Here is a 22,884-nt window from a genome sequence, read left to right as displayed (position 1 = left end):
CGAGGGTCTGGGGCTCCGAGGTGCGCTTGAAGGCGGAGGACAGGACAGTGGTGATGCTACGGCCTCGTGTAATATCGTAGGAGAAAAATGTCTGCAGCGTAAGAGTTGGAAGTTTTCCTTTTCTTACGCCCTTTATTTGAGTTAGAAAGTGTTGATTTCACACTGTGGTGAGTGTTTTCCATCAGTTTCTTGGTGCGTGTATTTCGTGTTAAGAAAAAGGAACAGCGAACACCAGCAGTGGTCGCTTCCATCAGCGGATGAGCAGGCCTCCCCTGGCACCGGTGACTTCTCAGAGCACTGGGTCTCCCCTAGGCATGGTGACAACCCACAGGCTTCCGGGCCCTGGGCTTCCAGACTGAGCTGTTTGGCTAGTTCCTTCCACAGCATATCGCCGGCAGGAGCAATTTTTGGTTCCGTAGCTGTTTGGTTGGGAAAACAAGGCTGCAGTTGCCAGTAAGGTTTAGAATCTGCCTGCCAGATAAGGGAATGTCTGCGAAGACTATTTTCCCTCTTGGGAGGCAAAACACAGATGGAGAAGTTAGGAGCCTTACAATATTTAGCTGCTACATTGATGGTGAGGATTCTGCCACGTGGATGCTCACAGTTTTGGAAGGCCCAGTTTAGCATCCATGCCACAGGCCTCAGGTAGGGGAGAAGGGTAAGACTGGCTTCCTCTGGGGGCAGTGAGTGCACCAGCTTGTTCTAGAACATTCCACTCTGCATGCCTCCTGAGATGGAGGAGGTGCTGAAAGGGGCCGTTTCCCCTGACCCCAATTGGGATGGGTAGGTAAGAGAAGGATGAGCTACCTGCCCAGGTGCCTGACAGGGTGGAGACCGAGGGGGAGGAGGAGAAGGGACATGTGTGTCCTCTTGGAATGAGACGCAGATATCCTTTGGATGGGCTTCTTGGAATAGACTGTAGCTATTCCAAGGAATAGACTGTAGCTACTAGAGGCTAGTAGCTCTAGCCTCATCAGATTCTCTGCCACAGAGGTATGCATTTTGTTTTATTGATTTATTTGTTTTCATAGAGATGGGGTCTCACTCTGTCGCCCAGGCTGGAGGGCAGTGGTGTAGTCATGGCTTACTGCAGTCTTGACCTCCTGGGCTCAAGCAATCCTCCCGCCTTGGCCTCCCAACGTATTGGAATTACAGGCGTGAGCCACTACGCCTGGTCATGGCATGCATTTTAAAAAATTAACTGCCCTGGCATGCTTTGGGCCTCGAAGATAAAGAACAATTGTGTGTCCTGTGGAATTGGCCACGTAAAGGCAGGGAGATTTTCTCAGACTGGAAATATACATCCTGGAATAATTTCTGGGTCACATGAACTGGAAGGAGGATTGAGACTTTATATCCAAAGACAAATTTTGTCTGCTGGAGACCAAGAAAGGGGCCAGGTATTAGAAACAGGCAGAGAACACGTGGGCTCCATCCTCCTTGCCTCTCGCTGACTTTCAGGCTCCAGACCACAGACTTCTTGGCCCTGAAGTTGAATCCTGCCCCAAGTAATCTGGACCTGGGATGAGCTGGTTAAGAATGGGTTGGAAGTGGGCTAATTCAGTCCCAGAGCCTTTTCTGGACTTTCAGAGTTTCCTGCTGGGACTCTTGCTGCTTCTCTTCATCAATGCTGTCCCGATTCTTTGCACTGGACACTCGTCCTTTTGGAGTCTTATGTATTAGGCCCTGTTGGTGATGCTGTAAAGAAGTACCTGAGGCTGGGTGATTTATAAAGAAAGCGGGTGTATTTGGCTCATGGTTCTTCGGGCTGTACAAGCATGGCGCCAGCATCTGCTCAGCTTCTGCAACTGCATGGCTTATGGTGATGCGTCATGGAGCTTTTCCTCATGGTGGCAGGTGAAGGAGAAGCAGGAGCATCACAGGGTGAGAGAGGGAGTGAGGGAAGGGGTTGGGGAGGTCCCAGACTCTTTTAAACAACCAGATCTCGCGTGAGCCAACTGAGGGAGAACTCACTCATCACCAATGGGATGGATGGTGCTAAACCACTCATGAGGGATCCACCCCATGATCCAATCGCCTCCTACCAGGCCCCGCCTCCAACACTAAGAATCACATTTCAACTTGAGATTTGGAGGGGACACACATCCAAACCATATCATATCAAATGCTATACACATGCAGCTTCAGGATGTCCAGACCGCACTCTTTATTTTATTTTATTTTATTTTACTTTATTTTATTTTACTTTTTCATTTGGAGACAGGATCTCACTCTGTCACTCAGGCTGGAGTGCAGTGGTGTAATCTTGGCTCACTGCATCCTCGACCTCCTGGGCTCATGCGATCCCTGTGCCTTAGCCTCCCAAGTAGCTAGGACTACAGGTGCCTCCCATCATGCCTGGCTAATTTTTGTATCTTTTTGTATAGATGAGGTTTTACCATTTTTCCCAGTCTGGTCTTGAACTCCTGGGTTTAAACCAGGAGTCCCCAGCCTCCGGGCCATGGGCTGGTACTGTCTGTGGCCTATTAGTAGCCCGGCTGTTTTACTGCCTGAGCTCCACCTCCTGTCAGTGGCTGCATTAGATTTTCATAGGAGCCCAGGCCCTATTGTGAACTGCAAACGTGAGGGATTTAGGTTGCGTGGTCCTTTTGAGAATCTAATGCCTGATGATCTAAAGTGGAACAGTTTCACCCGAAACTCTCACTGCCTCCGGATCCAGAGAAAAATTGTCTTCCACAAAACTGGTCCCTGATGCCAAAAAGCTTGGGGACCGCTGGCTTAAGCATCTACCTGCTTCTACCTCCCAAAGTGCTGAGATTACACATGTAAGCCACTGTGCCTGACCCAGAGTACCACTCTTAAGCACTGATAACATAAACATTGAGGCAACCATTGGTAACTGAATGAATCACACACATCAGGCTATGATTTCATGTCCCACCACAATGTGGATTTCCAGACTGCTCTTTGCAAAGATTGGAGGCAGAATTTCGGGGCATGGTTGTCCAGCCTTTTATAGCTTTATCCTTTAGAAAGACCTCATGTTCAGGTTGGGAGGCCCAGTGACTTCCAGAAGGAAAGGCACTCAGAGCCTATAGAACCCTCCTTTTATCTAACAGACACACTGTGTCCCAGGTACCTTCAGGACTCTGGGGACCCCGGACAGTCTGCACTTCAGGTGCTGATCCTGCGGTGGGCTGGGCTGTCCCGAGTCAGCCCCTCTGTCCTGGTACAGATGAGTGAGTCAACATCCTTCCCGCAGCGGTAATTACCGTAGTTAAATGCTGCAGGAGCAGTACTTTGGGAGCACAGAGGAGGGAGTGAATAATTGTAATTTCTCTGTGATAATGATGATAAGCCCTGCACATGTGTGTGGGGCTTTGCATCATATTTGATCTTCACCACGAGATCTCTGGGCTTTTGGAAGAGAAGATCCCAGCAAACTCTTTTGTAGCAGCTGAATGAGGTCGGTGTAAGGTCCCATGGCGGACACTTTCCCAGGGAGAAAACCGAAATCAGAGATAATTTTAACTCTAGAGAGAAAGTAGAGTGGAGCTCATTCTGGCATACGCATTTCTTGGTATCATCTCAATTAATCCTCCCAAATCCCCTACCAAGTAGTAGATACTATGATTTGTTCCATTTTCCAGATGCGGGATCTGAGGCCAGAGAAGTGGCCTGCCCCAAACCTGGGAAGGCCAGGTCTGAGCATAGCGCTTCCTGACTTCAGAGCCTGATCCCTTCCTCCTGCCTCAAACCTGGTTGTTCGAGCATGTTCTTCCCAACTTTAGAGCCTGAACTCTTAGCTCTTGCACTGGGTGCAGCAATGGACAAGACAGACAAAGGCCCTGTCCTCAGAGGACTGATATTATGGGGGTTGAGGGTGGGGAGCAGTAAACAAGGAAACCAGTGGATACGATGACATCATAGAGCACTACATGCATGAGAAAACGTAGCAGGAGAATGGGTGGGGAAGGAGAGGGGTAGTATCTGTACTTGAGAGAGGGTAGGTGGTCAGGAGAAGCCCCCCTAAGAAAGGGATGCTGGCAGCTAGAGGTCTGGAGGACACGGAGGGGCCAGCAGGGTGAAGTTCTGGGTAAAGCATTCGAGCAGAGAGAACAGCATGTACAAAGGCCCCATGGCAGGGAAGAGCGTGGCATGTCTAAGGGACAGTGTGTAGGCCAGTGTGGCCAGACAATGATCCCTGGGGAGAGGATGGGAGGGCCTTTATCAGGCGTGGCTTTGTAGGCCATGCTGATGAGTGCGGACTTTCATATTTAACCAGAGGGAGTGTCTTGAGAAACCCTCCCTTTTCAGGTGTGGAGATGCTCCTAGGTGCCAGGAATGAGTGGCTTGGATTGGCTCTTGGTGGTCTTCATTTTCCGCTGGAGGGATGACCTGGAGACTTGTCCAAAGCCGGGAATTAGGGATTTCAGGCTCTGTGGTGCAAGAAAGATGGACAGCAGCACTGGGGGCCCTGCTCTTGAAGCAGCAGGGCCCATGGCAGCTGCTCAGGACCTGGCATGAGCTTTCTCTGCAGCCCTGGGAGGCCTAAGCTTCCCAGCTGTGGGCGCCTGGGGAGAGTGACAGGCAGAGGCCTTCTGGAAGGTATCACAAGCCACTTAACTCCTCTCACCTCAGATCCCACATCAGCCCAGAGTCCAGCTGGGCTGCCCTGCCCAACTATTGCTCACCTCTTCCTGGTATAAACTCTGCCTCTTCCTTTGATCAGGGAGCCTTGGTCTGGCTAAGTCTGTGCCCAGAAGGGAAGAGCGACCCTCAGGGAGTTGCAGACATCTCCTGTTCACTGCGGGGAAAACTGGGTCATTATGGGTCATCATGAATGCAGGGTGAGTTTAAGGGTAAAGAATCTTGGTGGTTATAGTTTAGGCCTCTTTCCCTCGGGCAATGCAGGTATTATTGCCAAGTGGTACTGTCTTCTCCTGAATTCTAGAACATTCCTAGGCTCATGGAAAACTTGGGCTAGCAGAAACCTTTATGATCAAAGCAACCTTCCTTTTATGGGTGAGAAGACTGGGACTCAGAGAGGGTAAGGGACTGGCCCAGGATCACACAGCAAATCATTAGCAGAGCCAGAACCAGACCCCACTTACTTATGTTTACGTCCAGCTCAATTCTCACCTGAGCACAGTAGGCCCTCCTCACCTCTCCCGGGATGCCCAGGCAGATCCAGACAGCTTGGGGGCCGCTTTTGGTGAACTGAGGCTCCAGCTTGTGTCTGGGTGGTGGGGCTTGTGTCTTCTTCATCTCAGTAGCTCTCACAGCCCCTAGGGCTGTTCCTGGCCCACTGAGTGGTTAGCAATCACTTGTTGTGTTGATTGACTAGCTCCCTTGCTTCTGAAACTTGTAATCATTAGAACTTGTTGCATTTTGGTTTAAGCAAACCAAATATATGACAAATCCACATTTCTTTCTGAATTTTCTGACATGCGGGAATGGCAAGACCCAAGGTCTGCCCAAGTCTAACTTATGCCAACACTCAGGATGCAATCAGGCCAGGACGCTGGCTGTGAGTTTCTGGTACCTGGACAGGTGATTTTGGATGCCCTTCAGGGATTCCAGCAGGCCCATTTTAGGGTCAGACCGTGAAAGTTTTGGACAAAGACAATCAAGGCTGAAGCAACTCAACCTGGGGCAGGTTTTGGACTCTGCTCCTGAATGTGCTCCTATGGCCTACCCCGTCACTGTGTGACCTGGGCAGGTCTCTTCCCTCTTGGGGAGCTGTCATAACCCCAAATTCAGAGTGCAGTTGGTAAATGCATGGAGCTGAGTGTGCACAGAGCAGTCTGGGGAAAGCTGGCCCATCAAAAGGGACTGCCACCACCACCTAGATTCCATCCATTGCAGCCGCCTAGGAGTGTGGGCCGGGTTTGTCCACGTTTTTGGAGTTTTAAAAGAAAAGTCAGAAAAAAAGGAATCCAGTTCTTTTTAAAGTTTTGTCTCTGTTGTTGGTAACAAATTCAAGTTTTCAAAACGCTTTCTGTAAACACAAGTGTGTGTGTGGACTGGCTGGAGCTGGGGCCCGTATTTGGTGATTCCGGAGCACAGGGGCAGACACAGCGTGCATGGTGGGGGGAGGGCTCTCTGCAAGGAGTGGCCAGTGCGGCCCTGGGCTGCCCCCAGGACAGCCTGGTCTGGAGCGTATGAGGTGCAAATCGCTTGGAGCATTGCAGGTCCCTGGCCCCAGGCTTCTCCGGGCCCTGAGTTCTCCTGCTGCTGAATATGGCTGTGCCACGGGGAGGCCAGCGACTGTTCCTGACTGCATGGGGTGAGGCCGTTGCTCAGATGTGGGCAGCAATGCAGAAGTCCCCATCTTCTGGGGGAGGCAGTCAGGACGCCCCTCTGCAGGCATCTGGTTCCACCTTCCTTCCTGTCTCCCCAGCACCTGAGTTACAGGGTGCCCACCCGTCCTACCAATGTCTGCAGCGGGGAGGAGGGGATGGCCGAGTTCCATCCTTGTGGGCAGTTGGACGACCCCTCCCCACACCACTTGGGTAAGGGCTGCTTGGGAAAACACTTCCGCCTCCTCTGAGTCTGATCCCGCCCTCACATGTGGCTGATCCACTGACTTTTCTCCCCTGCATTTGGGAAGCAGCCGTCCTGATCCTCCGCCATGCTGACCGAAGCTTTCTCGGGGCTGCAACTGGACAGGGGCAGTTGACCCAGGGCCTGCACTGACCCTGGGACAGGCGGAAGGACAAGATGCTTTCTGTGGTATGAGGCCACCTGCTGAGTGAGAGAAAGTGTCAGGGCTGTCCTGCCCACCTATTGCTCACCTCTTCCTGGTCCAGACTCTGCTCCTTCGTCAAAGGGAGCTGAAGACCTCAGCTTCCCCCATATGAAGAGCCTGCGGGTCAGAGAGGCAAGCAGGTGGCCCAGCATCTTCAGAACTTGGGGAGGAGGTTGGGGCAGGTCCCCAGATAGCTGCTGAGCATTTCCTTCTACCGAAAGTATCATGCATGCAGCGAGCTTAGGCGTAGTGCAAGAGCTTGGGAAGAGGTAGGCTCGGCTCCGGGCCTCACTTCCTGTTGGCCCCTGCCCGGCTCCCTTGATTTCTGTACCCTCCCTTCATCCTGTTCACATGCAACATGGAGTTTCTGTGTGTGTAATATTATTTGTTTTTATTTCTGTAATCCCTTTATTGTTTGCACAACTGCTGTCAGACTGTTGCCTGAAAGTATCACAGGATAATTGCAGAACGCCTGCATAAGTAATTTCTTATGAAATCGGGCCTTGTCTGCATATAAAATTGTTTTTCGTTGCTGCATGCATGGACTTTATTATATCGAGGCTGTTTACCGGGCTTGCACCTTTCCCACAGGCCACACAGATGGGAGTGTCTGACGCCGGGAAATAATGAAACACGATCAGTATTCTTTTTTGGTCAGATGACATTTCTGGAAGGTGACAGTCGGTCCGACGCGGTCAGAAAGAGCCTGGCCTTGGAAGGAGGGGAGGCGTTTGCTGAAATGGGGACTCGGGTCCAGCTTCCCAGGCTGCTGCTGGGGAAGGCCACTGGCTAAGCCCGCCTTGCATGGGGCATTTCTTCCGACCACATTTCTGCGATATTAATGGTGTGTGGTAGTGAAAGAAATGTGTTTTATTCTCGAGTCTAACCCTGCTGTTATCAAAGTAACTTCCAGCTTATTAGCGACAAAGGACTTTTCTCCTCTCTGCTGCCCTGTTCGCCAGGGCTTCCTGAATTAAACTGCTGTTTCCTGTCCTTTATATGCATGACCACATCTGGGTAGCCTGCTCACAGCCCTGCTGCTTAATAACAATCACCTTCCCTTTCAGTCTCTGTTGATTGTTTCTAATTCACTCTGACAGATAGTGCCTGACAACTTGCCGGCTTTTCCCTCCCTCCGTGACCTGAAGTTACTCACAGCACTTATATAGTCTGTCATTTTTAATATTTGATTTCATTTTAAGTTATGTGTTTTACTGAGAAGATGAAACCAAAAAAAAAGGGGACTTGTAATGGAACATAAATTTAACCCTTCTTGCCATTCGGCACCCGACGGGAGAACTCTCCCTGTGTGCCTGGGCGACAGCTTCTCCTTTTCTAGAATCCCCAATGCTGCTGCTGCTGGATTTTCTTCTCTTTCCTTCTTTCTTTTTTTCCTCTTCTTTTTCTTTTTTCTTTTTTTTTTTTTTTTAAGCCTTTTTTTCGTTTCTGGAAACAAAAGCTTCATGTCATATTTTTCCCTTTAATGGGGCTTGATTACTTTATGGAGCTAATTATGGTGCTTTTTGCTTTGCAATGAGGGTCCAATTGTTGGAGATTTGGGGGGCTTTGCTATGGAGGGAGGGCATCCAGGGAGAGGCCTGGTGAAGTGGAAATGACTGGCTTCCATGAAGGCGTCAAACACACGCAATAGACCTTTCTTTTTGGAGGTGTTTCTCTTTGTGCCAGCTGTTGGTGCAGAGAAATGCCAGTTCTCCCTGGGCTTGGGATATGCCACTCCGAGTAGGACCTTCCAAAGAGTGGGGAGCAGGCTGGTGGTGGGGTTGAGCCTGGACATAAATTTCTTCTGCCATGTTCACTCTGAATCTGCCCCTGCGGGCGGCCTGGCAAGGCAGGCGTCCTCCGGGGTGGGGTGGGTGGGGCGGGCGTCCCACATCACTTCAGGGTCCACTCTGCTGTGACTTTGCCTTTTGTTTGACATAAGACAAAGGCTTCTGTGTCCCTCTTGGCCCTTCAGAGGTCGAGAGCTGTGAGGCCGTGCATTAGGTCAGCTTTGCAAATAGACACCACCAACTAAAAAAAGAGGCACATTAACCCATGATGCCTCACTGCTGCTGCTGGTCCTACTGTGGGTGTCTGTCTGTTTCGCACAGTGGGGCACGGGCAGTTGAGAAAGTGTAGGAAGAGAGATCTGGGTTGGATCTCAGTTTGAAACATTTCAACTTCATTATCGCCCGTGGCCCAGCCTCCCTGGGACCAAAGCTCCTCTGAGTCTGGGAGCTGCCACTCTCAAGGCCCTGCCCAAACGTTTTCAGATACTTGCAGTTGCAATTGTGCAGGGGCAGAGGTGTGCCAGTCCTCCAGGCAGAGGCAGGTGGCTTTCCTGGTGAGTTCCGGAAGATGAGAGCCGCATCTCAACACTTTGTTGTAAAGGTAGTCGGCTGGGAACAGCGTGATGCAGTCTGGTCCTCTAGGAGGCCACTTTGCAGAAAGTGCTAGGCTTGGACTTCAAAGCAGCAAAAGGCCTCCAGGTAGGGCTGGCTCCACTGTCCATGGTGCAGACATTCCGGCCACTTCCCTGCTGTTCTACGACTCTTGGGTTCAGGCCTGAGGAAGGAAGTCCTGCAGGGGCCAGCTACACCTGTCTTGACCCAGCTACTACCACCATGACTCATTTGCCTGGGGAGTTTCCTTTGCCAAGTCCACTCCTTCGAGAACCTTGGTCCTACCTCTTTCCCTGGGCACTGTGGGTGAACTGAGGAACTGGCTGCTCAGTGATGACTTTGCTCATTGCTTCCTTGTCTTCTTCCAAAGGGGGTGAAAAAAGGCAAGAACAGTGATCTATTTTGACAGTTTCTCAGTGGTGCTTGTATATTTGGAAAGCATTGCCTTTATTTTGAGACATGTTTATTTATTTACTTATTTATTTATTTAATTTATTTATTTTGAGACAGGGTCTCACTCTGTTGCCCAGGCTGGAGCGCAGTGGTGCGATCTTGGCTCACTGCAACCTCGCCTCCTGGGCTCAAGCAATTCTCCCACCTCAGCCTCCCGAATAGCTGGGACCACAGGCACACGCCACCATGCTCGGCCAATTTTTGCATTTTTGGTAGAGACGGGGTTTCACTGTGCTGCTCAGACTGGTCTTGAACTCCTGACCGCAAGTGATTCGCCTGCTTCAGCCTCCCAAATTGCTGGGATTACAGGCGTGAGCCACCGAGCCCAGTCAAGACATGCTAATTACAACAAAAAAGGAGGGTCATGTGAAAAAAGCAAAATAGACACAAACCATTGCCCTTCTACAAGAGTGAGTCAGTGGAGAGGTAAGGATAAAATGGCTTCTCTCTTTCACTGACCCAGGTAGTCTGTATTTATTTATGTTTGTGGAGATGGGGTCTCCATCTGTTGTTGTCCAGGTGGGAGTGCAGTGGTATGATTGGATTTCACTGCAGCCTCAAACTCCTGGGCTCAAGTGATCCTCCCACCTCAGCCTCTCAAGTAGCTAAGACTACAGGTGTGCACCACCATGTTCGGCTCATTCTTTTATTTATTTATTTTATAGAAAATGGGTCTCATTGTGTTGACAGGCTGGTCTTGAACTCTTGGCCTCAATCGATCCTCCCACTTCATCTCCCAAAGGGTTGGGATTACAGGTGTGAATCAGCATGCCTGGCCCATCCAGATGGTCCTTATGTTCCTGGCAATGGACCAGGTGAGACAGAAAATAGGGGAAGGAATATATGTTGTTTTTAAATTTTTTTCCAAATCCCTCAATAGTTGTAACCTTCTGGGGGTCACCAGGTCTTCCTTGACATGTGTCGTGAGTGTGTGCTGGTGTGATGTGGGCTGTCAGCAGTCTTTGGCAGTGATTCTCACTGGCCAGGAGGACCCTTTCCTTCACCCAAGTCCAGTGAATCTGGGCTGAAAGGACCCAGTGCGATGAGGAAGAAACATAGAGGGAGATCAGGACCACCATTCCCTTTTGCTTTTAGGAGGGCAGTGGAAATAGGATCTTTATTGTTTTGTTTTGTTTTTTTGAGACGGACTCTGGCTCTGTCACCCAGGCTGGAGTGCAGTAGTGTGATCTTGGCTCATTGCAACCTCTGCCTCCTGAGTTCAAGCAATTCTCCTGCCTTAGCCTCCTGAGTAGCTAGGATTACAGGAGCCCACAACCTTGCCCAGCTAATTTTTGTAGTTTTAGTAGAGACGGGGTTTCACCACATTGGCCAGGCTGGTCTCAAACTCCTAACCTCAAGTAATCTACTCGCCTCAGCCTCCCAAAGTGCTGGGATTACAGGCGTGAGCCATGGCGCCTGGCTGGAAATAGGATCTGAAAGAAGTTTCAATATTTGAAGTTTAGCCTCCAGCAAGGCCAAATCAAGCTTTTTTCTTTCTCCTCCCCACAAAGGACTGTTGGGCTTACCATTGGTTCTTGTTTAAGAGTTGAGAGGCTGGGGTCAGTGGCTCACACCTATAATCCCAGCACTTTGGGAGGCCGATGTGGGCAGATCACAAAATTGGGAGTTTGAGAGCAGTCTGGCCACTATGGTAAAACCCTGTCTCTACTAAAAATACAAAAATTAGCAGGGCGTGATGGTGCGTGCCTGTAGTCTTAGCTACTTGGGAGGCTGAGGCAAGGGAATCGCTTGAACCCGGGAGGCAGCGTTTGCAGTGAGCCGAGATTGTGCCACTGCACTCCAGCCTGGGCAACAAGAGAGACTCCATCTCAAAAAAAGAAAAAAAAAAAAAAGAGTGTGAGAGAAATTGGGGTTTGAAATTAAGGAAAGACTTTGATGTGGCTCTTGTGCAGCAGGTCTTTATCTATTACCTGGTGGGCTGGGACAAGCTCCCTAGAACTGTAGGCTGACAAGGGGAGGGGTTCACAGTATTTCCCGACCTATTCCCCACCTGTCCAGAGTGCCACAATCCAGACCTTCTGTGCACCCAGCATCGACAGCATGTATGTTCAGTTAGCATTGAGGTCTGGATGACCCTTGGTGGCACTGCTGTTGTGACCCCTTGAGTTTTCTCAGGAGGCAGCCTATCACCAGGGCTGTGGATTCGTGGGGCCCTGAGAATTCATTGACCACTGTGCCTAAAAGGACATTCCCGTAGGGAAGTAAGGTGCACACTTTTTCAGTACACTCTGAGCTGGCAGAAGCATACAGAGAGCCCGGCTACTCTACCCGGAACCACCATCCTAGGCAATGATGGGCTACAGCTACAGAGGGGAAGAACCTACACATCGCAAACCACGTCGCAAAGTAGAGCACAACCAGTGCCACCTCTGAGATTCAATGGAGAGCCATGAATTCTCAGGCGAGACGGAGAGATCAGTTAATAAAAGCAATAAGAATAAACCGTTGACTGATAATAAAGGAGCTAATAATTGTAGTGCACTTCCTCTGTGCTCAGCACTGTGCAATCATTTAAAGACAGGAAAAGCTGGGCTAGTTTTGAGGCTCGGGAAGAGCTTCATGGAAGGGCTGGCCTTGGAGCTGGACCTTGAGGGACCAGGAAAATATTCAACAGTCAAGATGGGAGAAGGCAAGAGAGAAGCTTCTTGCAGAAGGCAGGGGTTTGTCAGATGCATTTGCAGATTTGGGAGGGGGAATTGAAGTGGTCATTCCCAGCAGAGGCAAGAGACAGGGAGCCTGGAAAAACTGAGGGCGGATAGGTATGTTGGAGAATGTTAAGCATCTCTGTTTTGCTGGAACTTAGGATACAGGTGTAAGATGTATAGGATATAGCATAAGAGCAGGCAAGAGTGGAGGTGTGGGCTGGAGCCCCACGGTGAACAAAACTGTGTGCCCAGTTAAGTTATTTGTGACTCATTGAGATGTAGCCAAGAATGGAACCGCTAGAAAACCATTTGCTGAACTGACACAGGGAAAATGGGAATGGGAGAAAGATAGTCACCCCAGCCAGGCACAGTGGCTCATGTCTGTAATCCCAACATTTTGGGAGGCTGAGGTGGGCAGATCACTTGAGCCTAGGAGTTCAAGACCAGCTTGGGCAACATAGGGATACCCCATCTCTACAAAAATATAAAAATTAGCTGGGCATGGTGGCGTGCACCTGCAATCCTAGCTACTCGGGAGGCTGAGGTGGGAGGATGGCTTGAGCCCAGGAGGCAGTGAGCCAAGATCCCACCATTGCATGCCAGCTTGGATGACAGAGAAAGATCCTGTCTTAAAAAATAAAAATAAAAGAGAATCACCCCACCAGCCTCTTGCAGAACTTGCTGTTGCATTTCTCTTGATTGAGGCTTATAGTAACTGCAGGAAGAAAGATGGAAATTGGGACAGGCTAAGTTTGGGGCGTCCAGACAGTGTCCAGCCTGCGCAGGGTGCATTGCGGGCAGTCCCAGCACGCTCTCAGGCCAGGGCATGAACTGAAAACAAGCAACTTGGCCTTAAGATAACAGCAAAAAGTGATGACTCTTTAGAAAAGAAAAACACCCTTTATATTCATCAGGGTCATATGCGTTTTTCTTTTCATATGTATACAAAAGAGGTACTTTGGGTGATACAAGGGGTATATGCCAATGTCAAGAGCAGGCAAGAACAATGGAACAATTAGCAGATTCATCAGTTCTCCTGCTTATACTTCAGTTCCAAGAGTAAAATGTTAGTTTGTTCAACTCCGCGCTTTACGCCTTGATCACAGTGTGAAAAGTGTTGACTAAGCTTAGCATCCTGGTCGGAGGGTCAAGACCCGTGGCTTTTAAACATGCTTATATGAAATCCAAACATTCATGGTCACTGGTGATCTGAAATCAAGGCACAACTTATGAAACGAACACGTAATTATCTTGTTTACTCAGGGTATAAATAGAGTTCATGCATTTTAAAATTTTTCTTCCTGATAAGGACTTTCGCCAGCATTTGGTCTTTAGATAGGCATGTGCTCTCTCTCTCTCTTTCTCTCTCTCTTGCTGTCTCTCTGATGCTCTTGTTCTTTCTCTTCTTAGTCTTTTTCTTCCTGTTCCTGTACCTCCCCAAACTTTCCTTCTCCCCTTCCCTGTCTGTTGTCTTTCTCCCCTCTTTCTTCTTCCCTCTCTCTCTCCTTTAGAAGGGAAGGGACTTGCTAGTTCTTGTTGCCCCTGCAAGAGGCAGGAGCAGCTGTGGCAGTTCTTTCTCGGAGTATTTCCTGCTTCCCACACAGCTTTGGTGGGGGGAAGATGCTGCCCAGGGAGGCCCTGGTGTGCTTGAACATACCATTGCCACTCCACGAACACAGGCAAGGGCCACGAAGCCCACATCTGCCTTGGACAACCCAGCTGACCTCCAGGTCCCATGTAGCAAGGACTCCCGTGGAGGTAACCTTTCTAGGCACTCCCTGCAGGGCTCTGGAGAGTGCGAGGGCTGACTCCTTAGCTCTAAGCTGGCCACTTCCAGCATTCCCACATCTAATTTTTTTTTTTTTTTTTGAGACGGAGTCTTGCTCTGTCGCCCAGACTGGAGTGCAAGCTCCGCCTCCCGGGTTCATGCTATTCTCCTGCCTCAGCCTCCCTAGAAGCTGGGACTACAGGCACCTGCCACCACGCCTGGCTAATTTTTTTGTATTTTTTTGTATTTTCAGTAGAGACGGGGTTTCACCGTGTTTGCCAGGATGGTCTCGATCTCCTGACCTCGTGATCTGCCCGCCTCGGCCTCCCACACCTAATTTTGGAGTTTTTCCAGACTGAGAACCACCTGCTTGTGGACTTTAATAGTTTTTAAGTAGGCACACTTGTTCCCATAACATATTATATTTAGCTTTGTCCTGAATAATAATAGCTATGAAATCTCTGGTTGAATTTGCCAGTTATGTATTTTTCATATCAAGTATCAAAATAGTTATATAAGTCTTCATTTTTAAAAAACAGGAGTTTCTCTGTGTATCGTCTGAAATCTTGCTATGTGTCTGGTGATCTCTGTGCAACTTTGGGGCACTGTTTGGGATTTTCACATCCAGCCAGGTACTTGGAATCTAGTGCAAGGAAGTCACCCCCCAAACCCCTGAGGAAGCCCCCCGCCAACTCCTCCAGCCCACAGCAAGTTTCCTCTGTCTTCATGGTCCTTCCCTTTGAATCCCTAATTGCCATTTAATCATGTGCCGCTCTGGTCACATCTGACAACACTGTGAGCGGCTGCTGGGCAATGCTTTCTGGCTCTGTCACTTTCCCTTCTAAATTGCAAGACTCTTGAGAGTGGGCACCATGTTCTTCCGTGTCAGCCAAAGTGCCCAATCAATTGAGCTAGCTGTCAGTCTGTCCATCTATCTATTATCTACCTGTCTGTCATATCTATCTATCTATCTATCTATCTATCTATCTATCTATCTATCTATCTATCTACTTTCTTTCTTCCTTCCTTCCTTCCTTCCTTCTTCCTTCCCTCCTTCCCTCTCTCTCGATCTATCATCTTATCTATCAATCTGTCTATGTATTTATCGTCTCTCTATATATGGATAGATCTATTTATCTTTCTTCCTTTCTAGATCTATCTATTTATTGTTTGTCCATTATCTATCTGTCTGTCTGTCTGTCTGTCTATCTATCTATCTATCTATCTATCTATCTATCTATCTATCTATCTATCTATCTACTTTCTTTCTTTCTTCCTTCCTTCCTTCCTTCCTTCTTCCTTCCCTCCTTCCCTCTCTCTCGATCTATGATCTTATCTATCAATCTGTCTATGTATTTATTGTCTCTCTATATATGGATAGATCTATTTATCTTTCTTCCTTTCTAGATCTATCTATTTATTGTTTGTCCATTATCTATCTGTCTGTCTATCTATCTATCTATCTATCTATCTATCTATCTATCTATCTATCTATCTATCTATCTATCTATTCGTTTATCCCATGTTTTCCCTTTCCCCTCCCTCTCTTCTCTCTTTCATCCTACTTGATGAGCCAGGTACTGTTTTTGGCCCTGAGAATGCAGCAGAGAACAAAACAGCCACAGTCCCTGCCCTCTTGTAGCTGACATTCCAGTTGGAGGAGTCAGGCAATAAATACACAAATACTATTATATAGGAAGAAGCCGGAACACCATTTGTTAGGGTAAATGCCACACCAAGTGTTTAAACAGGAGGATCTGAAGCTGAGGGACTGAGGGCTGACTGAGACTGAGTGATAAGGGAAGGCCCTCTGGGGAGGGGACACTGAGTCCCATGAGGATGGCAGCAGCTGGACAGAGGACACAGCAGGTGTAAAGGCCCCAAGGCAGCGACAGGCTGGATGAGTTTGAGGAGCAGAAAGAAAATGCAATAAAAGGATGACACTTATTTGGTTTCAGCTTCAACAAGGGTCAGTTTTTCCATTTCTCACTTGCTAGGGGCAGTGGCTCCTTTTCCATGGAAGAAAGTCTGACCCCTCACGTCTGAAAGCCCCTCCGCCACATCCCTTCTGCTGGGGTGCTTGGGATGCTCCATGCTGTTCCCTTGCAGGGTTGGAGGGTGGGAGGGGAGCGCGCCATGGTGAGGCCACCGCTGACATGCTAATATTTCATTTTAATCTTGAGTGCCAGGTTACTTCCTGAATGAAGTGTCTCAGACAAGGCTCTAACTTACATGAAATAAAAGAGTTTAATGCTAATTACACATCATCTGACTACCGAAGCCATATTTATTGATGGTCTAAAAACACCATTGAGGCGGACGGACTGGGGATCTATCTTGGCTAGAAATGCACCTAGAGTCCCTTTAGACTCCTTTGCAATTCACACCTACACGCCCCACGCATGGCAAAGCCCAGGGCATGTGGACGTGGAGTGCGGGGAGCTGGAGTGATCCGTTTGGCTTTCTCTACCAGGTGAATAGATCAGAGCCTTCAATGCGCATTTCATTCAGGAGGTCTGGGGTGGAGCCCAAGCTGCTCACCTTAGCCAGCCCCCGGGAAGTGCTAGTGATGCTGGTCCTGTGGCAGCAGCGCAATGAGACATGAGAGTCTGGAATAGTCGAGGGGCGAGCACGCTCTGATCTTGGCTCCTGGCCACAGATCACAGGGAATGACACCCACAAGCAGAGCCTTGCACTTCACTGTCTTGCCTACCACCTCAGTCTCTCCCTTCTCCTTTTCCTCCTTCCGGTGCCCCAGTCCTTCCTCCTGCACTTTCCTATGTTGGCTTTGCTGTGGTCTCTCCAAGGCTAAGCACAGCATTTTCTCACACTTGTTAAAGTATCCATTGCACAGCTGGACCACCATCTCCCACCGCTTGCCTTGGTTCTGGTTGTCTGAGCTTCATGCCTGGTCTCCCCACCTAGACTGAGCCACTCAAGGGCAGAGCCTCTGTCCCTCCCTGCTACTCCTGTCCCTCCTGGGTTCCCAGATTCTTCTTGTCATGACAAAGAGGAAGCATATATTTCCCCACCCTCTGCAAGGAGAGACTCACAGAAGGCAGAGCTTGCTGCAGCAGCCACATGTTGATTGAACGTGGTGGGGTAGGGCCCGAAACACAAGTTGTGTTCTTCCAGTCCATCCTCCAGCTTCTCCTTAGCGTATCTTCTTTTGACCGTGTCTTTCCTTTCCTCTTATCAGCATTCTCTGAAAGGTGCAGACTACGGCTGCAAAACTCTTGTTACCAAATGTGAAGTGCTACCAAATCCTCTCCCTCCATCTGTCTACACAGAAACCTCACTACCTCGCTTGCCTTTGCCCTTTGCAACTAAAGCCAGTTATGTGCTCTCTGGCAGCCACACGGACGTCCCACTGATGGGCCTGCAAGGGCAACAGCATTTCCATCAGTGGCTGAGGTTGTGACCACCTGGAGAAGGCACCCTGGTGGCTGTCCATGGGGAATGTGGGTTTCATGTTGCTAGAGCTTTGGATTTTTCAAGCAAAAGCAGGAATCTCTATTTTTACATGAAACTCAACAAGTTGATGACCCTTACATATCTTTTCTTAAATGACCATGTGAGCCACACAAGTTATGAGTTGGTGGAATTCAGCGAGCAGACCTCAAGGTGTGGCCTCTGGTACAAACCAACTGTAGGGAGGATTCCGTGGATTTGACAGGGGAGAAGCTCACCGGGTCCGAGGGAGGGGACTGGTGGAGGCTGGGTCCTCAGCAGCTCCCGTTGCTTGGTGAAGGAGCATCACATGGAAAGGGCTTTGAGGACCCAGGAGCCATTTTGCAAGTGTAGACCCTGATGTGGCTCTCAGGCCTCAGGAAAACTCATTCTTCATACCAGCTTGTCTGTAGCCCACCTATAATTAGCATCTGAAATGTCTAAATGAACTGCCTGATCCAGTAAATTTAGCAGACTTGTTGTGAAGTGTTACCAAATCGTCTCCCTCCAACTGTCCACACAGACGCCGCACTACCTTGCTTGCCTTTGCTCTTTGGAACTGAGGCGCTTACGTGCGCTGTCTGGCAGCCATGCAGACCTCCCATTTATGTGATCTATAATGAGTTTATTAGTGTTTCACTGCCTTGTTGCTATTAAGTTTTATCAGTTTCAGCTTCAAGAGCACAAGGTTAAATTTTCAATAGAGTTTTCGCAAAGTTTAAGTGGGATTAGGATTGTTAAAAATATGTCCAAATGGTGGAAACATGTATTTGGTTTGATGATACTATTTCTGCCCACTCAAGGATTTTGATCTCTTATTTATAAATGTAACACTTCTCTGAAAACCAGAATGGTAGCACAGGGCTCGGATTTTCTTTTTGCAAATGAAACATGAATGCATTAAATGTAGAGGATCACACTGAAGCTGTGTCAATTGAGTCCCACCCGTCTGCGACTGTGCAGTCTAGGTGTTGCTGTCACTGTCCCGGGGTGTGGTTATGACTGGCTGTTGCTTTGACCTGGCAAATAAACATTGTAAAGGAAAAGACAAAATTCTTCTGCAGATTGCAAAGGAATGAATTATGACATTATTTTCTCCCTGTACCATAAGATAAGCAGGTTCTCCTCTGAAAATACGTGTGTGCATAATTGAATATTATTAACCTGGGTCTGTTCTGTAATTCTTGAGCAATTTTTTTTTTTTTTTAAGAAGGAAACCAACTCAGGAGTTTCTTCAGTGGCTGTAATCAGAATAAAGTGGTTCCACTTTTAGGTTAAGAGAAAAAAAAACAGTAATAGGCTGAGCTGCTATTATGGAAACTTTATTATTATTGGTACATAAGCTAGCTGGGGGTTTAAGCACAGAGCAGTTGGATAATTTAGCTAGCTCCTGGATCCAATTAAAAAAAATCTATGTTGTGTCCACAGTGGGGGGATGGCCATCGCTGAGAAAGCACTCTAACGTGGATGGTGACACACCTGTGGCATTCTCTTGGTTATACGCAGTTTGGGACGCAGAATGCTCTAAATCCTCTCATTACTGCCTTAGAGAAGGCAGACACTTCAAGCAGTTCTCCATTTATCTGAGATTACCAGTTAAACTCGTTAAAAAGCAACTATGGCTCGTTCCCTCAATTGGCTGTTGGGAAGATTTCCGTGTTCTTTAGCAATGGTGACAGCGTGGCTTTGATTAGTGGAGTGCTATACTTTTTAGGGGAGACCTTTTCTAACTTAATTTATGACTCTGGTTGAATGGCGTCTGTGCTGGGGTATTACGTATTTCCCCAACTATTGTACCTGATGTCAATAAAGGTGCATTTAGGGAAATTTGAACTGAAACCCCAGGGTGTTTTTGTTCTTTGGGGAAGCAATGCACCATAAACATTTTGAGCTTGAGCCAACACCCTCCCCTGACGGTGATTGCAAATTACTATAGAATGTATGGATTGCTGGTGGAACACCATTTGAGGAAACCTGTATTTTATAGAATGTCACTTTTACGCACAATCCAGGCAAAACAGAAGGAAAAAAGAAAACTAATTTAAACAGTGGACAGTATTCTCTTGCATGAAGATTATGACAAAAAATGTTATACAAATCAAGCTCTAAATATGGCTTTTTATTTAATCATTATTACATCAATCATCAATATCAATACTTAACAGCAAGCGGATAACGTAGCCAGTAGGTGAAACAGCTATTAAAAAGTGTAAAAAAATGATTAATCAGGTACGGGGGGTATTAATGCCCTCCAATTATTAAATGATAAGTATGTATTTTTGAAAGTGTTTGTTTTTAATAATCAACCGTAATATTAGTTCGCAAAAACGTAATTGCTTCTTAATTTTGCATTTTAGCTTCTTTGTGCCGGGTACAAAGGTAGTATATTTCTGTAGTTATTGTTTGCAGCACTCCGTGTAAAAAATCACGTTCATTTCAAGAAGCTGTTATGGTATTGATTGTGGTAAAGACTTCCATTAACTGACCAATCTAAATCTCATAAGTGATGTCAGGATAGTTATGCATTTGCTTGGTTCAAGTATTCAGCCATTATGTTAGAATGCAGGCAGTGTCTGAATATGGCTGTTAAATTATTTCTAAATACCGAACCAGAACAGCTTAACAGTTCTGCAGTTTGAGACTGACACAAAAATGACAATCTGCCACCTCTTTGTTTTTTAAATATTAACGCTGTATTGGGATAGTATTTTTGGAGTAAAAACCTGTGGCACGAGAGGATAAGTGACATAAACAAAGGCAGCTGGGCTTCATGAAATAATGGAACAATAAGGCCCTTGCAGCCGCTCTCATCACTCCAGTATGTTAATTAGCATTCTGTTGTGGCCGCAACACTGAAAACATGTAATCTGTATTGGTGTACAGTACAGCTGTGAACACACATTCTTTTTTGTGAGTCCCTGGAGTTAGCCTTGCCATTGGCATATGCGTTTGGGCCAAAAGTCAAGCCATCACCACTAAAATAGCACACCATAGCAGCAAAATGTCATTTGTCTTTTCTTGTTTTTTTTTTTTTTTCTCCCTTCAATGCCACATGCTATCCAGTGATGTAATCTAGTATCACTGCATCTGCCTCCCTGCTCTATTTTTGCAGGAGGGTATCTGGATATCTGTAGGGGAAAGGAGAGGGCATTGCCAGCCAGCAGGAGATGGAAAAGGCAGTGGCCCCAAAAGGGTCAAATTAGAAAATAAATTATTTCTCTTTGCATTATATGTTTAAATGCATCTATAGAGAATATATATATGTATATGCATATATATGTGTGTGTATATATATAAAGAGAGAATATATATACATTGAAGAATCTATGCATTTCATATCTGCCACCTTTTTGCATAGATTCTTCCTTATATGTCATGAAACTAGAATCTACTTCTTGTTTTCGTAGGGTGAAAGAAGGGCAGTTAATTTCAGCACCAAGGCTTGGAGGAAATGAGACCTAAGAAAAAAGAATCAGAGTAAACTTTACCCTTATTTATCATTTCTATTTAGAACAGGGTTGACAGTGTTTCATGGATGTACTTAGGATGGGATTGGCTCTTCCCATTTCAGAGCTGACAAAACTGAGACTGAGGCATGGTCCAAAGATGGGCCCTAATTGCAGGGCCTTTCTGGCCTCTGTCTGCAGAGAGAGAGTGAAAACAATCGGTCGTTTTGAGGGAAAGGGGTTAGCACCAGTGAGCAGAGGCAGTTAGTGGCTGGGAGCAGTGACTCCAGCCTTTAGAGGCAGGACTCAGAAAGGCCTCTCTTGTGTGATTTTGCTGCTCACACGTGGCCTGCTGGGAGCCGCCCCTGGTACTGCCGGGGGACATAGCCCTGGGATCTTGCTGAGGCCACCTTTGGAACAGGGGAGGTGAGTCTGGAGAAGAGAGTTTCCACGTTGTCGTCGTAGGATCTGGACTCAAGTGACCAAAACCTTGTTTGGATTTTTACCTGATGAAGTTTGGCTTGAAAAGTGAAAATGGTTCCATTTCCATTTTCCCTGTTCTCAAGGTAATTCAGCTTTCTTTGTGTGTGCGTGAGTGTGTGCGAGTGTGTGTGAGTGTGTGTGCGTGCAGTCTCCCTAGCATAGAACACCCACACACGCACACATCCACACACAGACACACACATACTCATGCATGTACTCTTGTTCATGAAGTACACACCCTTTTGCAAAATAATTTTTGAATAAAAAATTCTAGCCCTTTAAATTTATTATAATTTAGAAAGGGACCATCCGATGGTTTACAACTTTTCCTATATTTCCTACATTAATTCTCTCCATTACCTGCCCCCCCCATCTAATCTGACTGTACCAAAAGATTTGAAAACAAAGCAAAAACACCAGCCAAACAAACAGAACAACCCACCTGCCTCTAAAGTAACTTTCAGACTCCCTGGGCAAAGCTTCTTCTTGTCTCTTTCTGAAAGATGAGCATGAATTCTGAGCTCCAGATTTTGCTTTTACTCTGTCTCCAACCTAATTGAAAAATTACCCCACCACACAAAGAAAACTGCGCATCGGGATCACCATGTTGATCCGATTGGGTACTGCTTTTTGACTTTAGAGAAATCAAATTGTCTGGCGATTTGGTGACATGCTTGAATGTCCACCTGGGAGCAGACTAGGTTAAAGGTTAATAGCACTTGTTCTTCCCCCCCCCCCCCCCGCCCCCACCACCTTTTTTTTTAAACTCCAGTAGAACGGAACTCTTCCCCACTGGCCAGGCCCTCATCCTGAATCCCTTGCCTAGCCCAGAGGTCTTCTGAGAGATCTCTGTTGGTACCTTTCCCTGGACTTGTCCCTGTGAGATATGGCAGGGCTGACACTGAGATTTTAGTTCTGTTGTTCTTTTTTTTTTTTTCCCCCTAGAAATTCACACCCCCCACCCCTTGGTTAATGGCTCTTTAAATATTGAAATGCCTGGAAAAACAAAACAAAATAAAATAAAACGCAGCCTGTCAAAGAAATAAGAACAACAACAACAAAAATGTTGGTATCTTTTAGAATCTGTCTTCCTAGTGGTAAAAGTATATAATTAATAGGAGAATTTTCCTCCAGATGTGGCTATACTATAATAGAGCCTTATAAATGCTACAGAAAGAAAAATTGCTTGGAACGAAGGCGTCCTCAATGAGAGCACACCTGGGTCTGACAAAGATTGCATTTAGGGACTGCTGTGCTATCACAACGCAGAGAAAGACCAAGTCTCTGGGAGCAGCTGGAGAGAAAGCCCCGGCAAATCTGCATGCAAATAGCAGCACATTGTTAACTTAATCAGATGCCGAGGAAAGATGTGCCAGAATTCCAGGATGATCTACACACACGGAGGAGGAACGGCCTGAGCTGCAGTGGGCGCCGGGGCCAGGGTGGGCCTCCGCAAGGTGCACGCGGCCCGGCCTCAGTCCTAGGGCCCCAGCCCACCCGCTGC

At 47.5% G+C, this 22,884-nt stretch overlaps 1 protein-coding gene across 15 annotated transcripts in view; it reads left to right on the top strand.

Moving 5' to 3' along the window:
- Positions 1-22,884, top strand: part of ZNF536 (zinc finger protein 536) — a 488,765-nt gene that overhangs the window by 129,100 nt on the left and 336,781 nt on the right. For 3 of the 15 annotated variants that reach the window (XM_021930963.2, XM_021930967.2, XM_017952360.3), the window contains exon 1: positions 18,657-21,463. The exons of the other annotated variants lie outside the window; for them this stretch is intronic. The gene's annotated coding sequence lies outside the window, so the exon portion shown is untranslated. Of the gene's footprint in view, positions 1-18,656; positions 21,464-22,884 lie in introns of those variants that run through there. 15 annotated transcript variants of the gene reach the window in all.

The sequence above is a fragment of the Papio anubis genome, chromosome 20, assembly GCF_008728515.1.
Source record: "Papio anubis isolate 15944 chromosome 20, Panubis1.0, whole genome shotgun sequence".
NCBI lineage: Eukaryota > Metazoa > Chordata > Mammalia > Primates > Cercopithecidae > Papio > Papio anubis.
This window is presented reverse-complemented; position numbering and strand designations above follow the sequence as displayed.